The sequence below is a fragment of the Cyphomyrmex costatus genome, unplaced genomic scaffold (genome assembly GCF_001594065.2).
Source record: "Cyphomyrmex costatus isolate MS0001 unplaced genomic scaffold, Ccosl1.0 scaffold2, whole genome shotgun sequence".
NCBI lineage: Eukaryota > Metazoa > Arthropoda > Insecta > Hymenoptera > Formicidae > Cyphomyrmex > Cyphomyrmex costatus.
This window is the reverse complement of record NW_017276038.1, coordinates 1061258-1068671: the sequence shown is the minus strand read 5'-3', so window position 1 is coordinate 1068671 and position 7414 is coordinate 1061258.

The following is a 7414-nucleotide window of genomic DNA, read 5'->3' as shown; positions in this document are numbered from 1 at the left end:
ATTTAAAAAAAATTCTTGAGAGATGCTTGAGTGACCAAATTATATTAACATAAAAAAAAAGTTATATAAAAATCTCCGAATTAACTGAATAGACTAAAGCACTATTAAGAGGAGGTGCTGTAGACTTTATAATTTTTAAAATCGAAACAAATTTAAGTAAAGTTTTAACTTTTTCAGATTGTATAAAGTCCGCAGCACCATCTGCTATTTTTGCGTCTACTTAAAACTTATAAAAAGATTTTTGATTCCGTTCGGTCAATTCCATTCAGAAATATTCTTATACGCGCGACTGTAATGTCTAGATCATTTGATCACTTCAGCATTTCCTTAGGTAAAAGAAGTAAAAAAAGATGAAAGGAAAAAGAGCTAATAATATTGGAAATTATATCAAAACTCTTATATGAATCAATATATCATTTTTGATAGGATGTGTATATATGTATATATATGTGGTGTGTGTGTGTATATATATATATATATATGTACACATACCTAATTTCTAATCTAATTTTAATTTCTTCCACCTTAATCTTTTGTTGCCTCTAAAGTTTTTGAAAACACGCAATCTATATAAAAACTCGTGATGAAACCATTTGTATTAAAAGTTTGATCAAAACTCTCGAGGTTGGGAAACGTAATGCAGGTTTGTGAGTTTTTCACCTGTTGTGTTCAAAACAAAATATTCAGTTAGAATGGAACTCGTCGCATCCAGTCACGCTGCCGCGGGGTTAAAAGGTGAATACACTGTACAGTCTCATGCAAAATTAAAAGTGCACCACGAATTTTACCTGACGAACGTTGTCGAGAGTTCAACCTTGCATAGCGCATTCGGACGCCACGATGCGAGAAACGCATTCGGTATTTCGCATTTCCGCATCTCGTCGGCAGATACATCGACGGCCGTACATGGCCCCGCCGCGAACATCCGATTCTGGCAGTGAATAACGTTGCAAGCTGTACGCTGATCGCGAAATGCACGCTCCAGTGTACTCGCGCTACTTCCGTTTTTCTTTATCAACCTAATTTTGAAATAGCAGTGCAAAAATATCCAGCGGATATTAATGTTCAACCTTTTGCCGTGCGTATTCTCGAGCATAGCTACGATTTACCAGAACGAAACGAACGAATATTATATATACAGATGGACGGCATTTACCAGTGTAAAATACAGAACGAAATAACACGCATGTCGATGTTATTTCGATATGGTCAGATTCATATATACCTATTAATAACGCTCGCGTTCTCCGATATAAAATGACGTGCGTTAATTCGCCGTTTTCATAAATACATCCTCGTCCATTTTTTAATCTTCAGAAACGCTGTGAACTGTATTATATAAGGTCCGCGAGCGGAACGCTACGAAAGGGATGAGAAAGATTAACGTACATCGTAAGTTTCAGCCGAGATATGCAGCCTTCGTGAATTGATATGCTCACACGAACGTAATATCCGCAAGCGTTAATATAAAGGCAAGTTGAGTTAATTGGGGCTAGAAATGGCTGAAACGGCGAACGAAGAGAACGGAATAACGTATTTCCCACGTGTTCAGTAAAGGGAACCCGGACCATAATCTTCCACGTAATCTTCTTACGGCAGAACACGAGCGCGTTTTTGGAAAGTTCTAATCCGCCCATTGCATGCAGCAGTTCCTACGAAGCCAATGATTTAATGGCTCTGCCAGGTTTGCCGTTCTTCGTTGGCGCAGCATTACTTATAAATGTCTTTTTTACTCGTAATACAGCCCGAATTGTCGCACGGCGCAGTCAGTTTTTCACTTTTTTTCCCACACAAAAAGGACGGGCAGTTCAATTATGAATGGAACACTGTTTGTAAAAGTCGTACATACTGGTGGCAAGAGCACCTGCAAAATGGCACGCCAAAGTTCAGCGATTTCCGTCGGATGGGAGAAAAATGTAGCTTTCCCTCGACTGACTGAAGGGAAAAATAACTGCGTGAGAGGCCGGAAAATGCAGAGTATACTTGTCTCTTTCATTTCGCGACCGAGACGACGGAATATAACGGACAATTCCGGAAATGATTTCATGAACTAAGAACATTGCGAGTTCGTGGGATATTTCTCTTGCGATGCCGCGACTTAAAGCCTATGCGACATGCATAAAAGATTTATGCAAATATCCAATCAAGCCTAGGTATTTCGATGTTCGAATTTGCTCGCCAAATGCGACACGTCTCCTTGGAGATGAGATCATTTGGGATTATTACCTAGTTAATGTTCTAATCAAATATATATATACCTATATATATTACACACATCATACATATATACATATATATATTATATACATTGATATATTCTATTTAATTTAGATATCTACTATATATTTGAAACTACCATTTACTTATTCATACCACAAAAATAGACATTGGCGAGATTTGATTTCTTATAGATTTATAATTAGAATCGGATTTCTATTAAATTGCGTTATAAAACAGATAGATCGCTAAGTGCATAAAAAATGATGGACGTTTATATAATTAGTAATTACTAAATGATTAATTTTATTATTCTAATAATGATCTGGTCTCTAGTCACGATTTTATGTTGTATTTTAATAATTCGTTCTAATACAATAATTCCTAGCACCCGGATCGAATGTAAATGTCGCGATGAGAATTAAAGGCATGCAAAATTGAAATATGTTATACTCTTTTGGAATAGTTGAATGTTTTTCTGAAATTGCAATTTACAATTTATGTAGATAGAATGAATTCAAATATTATGGATCCCGAATTCGTCATAGAATCCACAAAACATACGCTAAGTTTAGCAATCGTTTGTTTTATGCTACAAACATGAAATAATAAAAATGTTCCAGAAATGCAGTCAGTTTATTGTAATGCATATTAATCATACGTGACGTTCGTTATCGATTTGCAAATGCACCGGCGCGCGCGCGCGCGCGCGTCACTTCGCGTCGATCCTCATCACATGCATCGGTGCACCCAACGATGCATGTTAATCGCGCGCAATGTATGCTAATAAAGCGTATCAAGCTCATCATATATTTAATGTTGAAGCTTGCTAAGGATTTAGGCCACATTCCGAGAATTTCATACGAAATCGGATCATTGTAATTCAACTGGGAGTTGAGCGTCTGATTTTGATTCTCACAGTGAGATAACAAGGATCACACGATATGATAATATAACGAAACATCGAGCTGTAAGGTGATCGTGAAAGCACATAAAACTGCAATTGAAGTAAAGAGAAACGTTTTGTAATCATCATAAATTTATGGAAATACGAATAAAAAGCGAAACAGCAGCTTGTCTGAATTCATGTATCATTGGATATTCAAGTAACGTGTACGTACAATATGTTAAATATATGAAATTATAATCCGGTAAAAGTATTGCGAATTATCTGCCTGTACAATTAAGCTAAAAGCATCTGCTCGGGTCTGTTAATTAAGAAGATAAAGCAGACACAAGTAGTGGAATACAAGATAATTTAATCATAATGTAATGAAATCGCAAATATATTTGATCTATAAATTATACGATATGAATATGAATATGAATATGATATGCCTACCAATCATGAATATGTTTCGTCCTTATTCTGTATTAATCGCACGTTAAAAGCTTCGTGACATTTTCTTGATATCGCATATTATTAAAAAAAAATTATATTGTTTGAGAAATTATAATTATTAAATTAAACTTCATGGTTTCTCTTTGCTTCGCTCTTCTGCTTAAACGAAGATGTAATGTTCGCGTAAGCACAGTGAATAATGGAAAAAGCGTGTCTGCTACAAACGGTGTTATCGAAATGTCGACGTTATTCAATCTAACAGAGTGTTTTTCTCTCTCTCTCTCTCTTTCTCTCGTCAGATTGTACAATTTATTTTACGCTAACCTCCGTACAAATAAAGCAAGGCGAGCTATTGTTTGGTAAGCGAAGACGAATCGATTTAGGCGACATCAATTGGTTAACCGAAAGGACTCTCACCTCGCCCCTCGTCCGTTCGATGTGCTAATTACTAGTCTCGGGCCCACATTAGCCCCGAAGCATTATCACGGATTACAATTCGTGCTTTGAGAAGCATGGTGCGCACGGTGTTAAAAGCGTATCAAATTTAGTTTGAATATATATATAACATATAACGTGATATGTATTAAATTTAACTAAATTAATATAATACTATATACGATTCACATTATAAGCGTTTATTATTTATCGTGTAATATTATTATTTATCGTGTATAAATTATTATTAGAAATTTAAGAAAGCAGTTTCATCGTTAATTTCACTACCATTTCTATTTAATATTTATTTTTTTTTTTTATGATCTTGTCATCTCTTATCTCGACATTATTTCATCGCGTGAATTATTTTTACATTTAATGCTCAACTATGGCATGCTGGTAATATCACAGTTTTGAATTTCTTATTCATTGTGTTAAATAAGAACGAGATTTAAGAGGTATAAAAGCGTCACTCCTGGAAGAAAGCAGCAAGACGGGCACTGAAAGCTCTTAATACCTTCTCCTGCGCGAATGAAACTCATTACTGCGAACTGAATTAGCAATATATTCATCAATTAGGTTTTTAAAAAAAAAGTATATGAAGACTTATGTTCGGAATGTATAAGTGTATTGTATATTATTTGTTCTGTCTTTATTTTTCTATAAAAAATTGACTCACTAATCCATAACTATGTATGACGTAATCTTATAGATCGATTATTGATCAAAAACAAATTAGGTATCTTTAAATTATGTATATATGAATATATTGTAAATAGAGTAAGATGGTTATTTAGAACGTGATACAATTTTAAACAAAATAAATTAACTTTCGAGGTTCTCTCTCTCTCTCTCTCTCTCTCTCTCTCTCTCTCTCTCTCTCTCTCTCTCTCTCGAGTTTAGTAACCCTTTTGTGTGCAAGATATTGAAGAGTAAACAGGAAAAAAATCAAACTCTGACTTTGAAAATTGGATTCAAATATTATTTTATTCAAAATTGCGCCATATCCGAAATTGCATTATCTTATCTTTCTCTCTCTCTCTCTCTTTCTCTCTTTCTCAGAAGGCTCAAAGATTATCATGTTATTTATCGTGTGCGTGTGTGTGTTTCCTGATATATCAAGAAATACTCTATCTCAGCAGTAATAAAATTAATTACCTGATTCGAAAACAGTATCTGTCATCTTCATTAATTCGACAGATTGTATGAGAATATTTTGACATTATACAAAGGTTAATGTCTTCGTTTTACTGATTGTACGAATTTAATAGGAAAATATGTCTGAGTATGCTTAACTTGGAAACGTAATGTGCAAAGTTATTATAAGTTTATATTAAACTACATGTGAAAATATTAGAACATTTCATAGTTAAACTTTGGAATATAATAAGATATTTCTATATTTCTAAAACATACGGTAGGTAAATACCTATTCCATACGTACGCTTTCAAAGCTTGCAGAGTACGAACTCATTCATTTCGCTGATGACATCTGTGTTAAAACTTTATATTTTCTGAGTATGAATTTATACTCGTATTCATTCATTCGTTTATAGAATTAACAAGGCTGATATGTAGAAATTACTCTTGCAGATTCGCATATACTCGTACGAAATGTGAAGAGAGAAATTTACATTCCAAAATAAAAAAAAATTAATTCGTTTCGCTCGCTTGCATCATCTCTTTTACTACTGTTTACTAACGTCACAGCTATGTTCTGTAGAGTTATTAAAAGAACCAGTAAACAATATCGTTAAATAAAGCAGTTGTTAAAAATATATTGAAAGTGTTCATAAAAAAGTATGCATATCGCGCTTCATGTTTTACTTTTCGATATATTTTGTTACTTCTAGTAGAAAGATTTCTATTGAAAGATGCGGAAGGCTTATATGCTACGTAACTTTTTATAAAACAAACACGGAAAAAAGAGCATCACCACAACATTAACGTTTTTGTACGAAAAACTCGTAAATCAAGGTGTCGAATTTTTTATTTATTACCTCTTTTTCCTCCACGATTACAAATTCTTTACACGAAACACCTAGCTACTTGACCTGCAATAGTAGACGACCATAGTAGACACACAACGATAGTGTTGTCAACGATTCTCGTGGTCGCGATCCCATGATCCCTGTACCGGAAGGGGTTCATTAGTCAGGCAATGATAATGCCAACGGACACCCGGTCACTAGCAACGCAGCGGAGAGCTCGGCTCTACAAATTATAACGCTTTCGCGTCTTAGTCAGAAGACTGTCTTAGCCATAGCATCGCTATACCGGCACCATTGTATCGACCTCGTCGATCCTGTCTTATCGTTGGATTACTATCATTTCACGCCCACCTGGATCTTATCGATCGTGCCTTGTACTTCCGACGGTGGATTCGAGAGAATTGTGTATCGGTCTTTGATGTGCACGTCGCGCGACGCGCGCAAATATATATTTCTTCTAGAGAAAAACTAATGAGCGACTGATTCCACACTCTACCACATAGTCTCCGATACATATTATCAATAGCTGTTTGTAAAACAGTTATAACATTGTGACGCAACTACCGAGCGTAATCTCGCGGCGCAATTGCATCCGATAAACAGCGGCGTGAATATTATCAAATAGAGAAGCAAAGCACAGTGATTACTCAGTGAGTGGTAACGGAAGCTGTGTGGCGACTTTGTTGATCGAGTTTGTGGCTACGTAGGTGAAGTGCGTAGACCACACTGGAAGGTCTCTATCGAGGAAATAAATCATTCATGTGCACCAGTGAGATCGTGAGCTGTGACTATAATAGTGACACCTTGATTGCACAATATCGGCCGTTATTTTGCGATTGTCGCCCTCAATATCATCTCAAATATCATCATAAGGAGAGTAATTTCGATAGTCATGCGTGAAACGAGGATTGACCTACTTCCGACTTGCAATGCGCTGAGGCGTGTTGCTACACACTCAATTCGCTTCATAAACTGAGAAGTCTTCTCGTGGTCATCCGCGAATTTCGTCGCTTAAGTATACTTATTATGCAACGAAAATGCGGGAGTGTTCAAAGAGACCTCGGTATTGCGCGTTTATGATCGATTAGTTTATCGATTGGATTGTTACTCACACAGTGATATTAAAAGCGATGACTAGTGATCACGCGAGTACGCATTATCATTTTATTTTGCGTCTTCCGTTGAGTATATTACGAGCCAGAAGAAGATACGCATATTACGAGATAGAAGAAGATAACCACATGGCTCGGTAAGTTGGCTAATAAAGCAATTAATTGCGGTGTCAAGGAATGAAACTAATGAGAGACAATGGTCTAAATAGATCTTAAGTGCTTCTATAATTGCGTGTAAACTCATATACTGCGTATGTAGTCTTTTTGCGCGCTAAACAATTTAGACTTGAAACGCAAGCTCTACTAAAATAACGCAG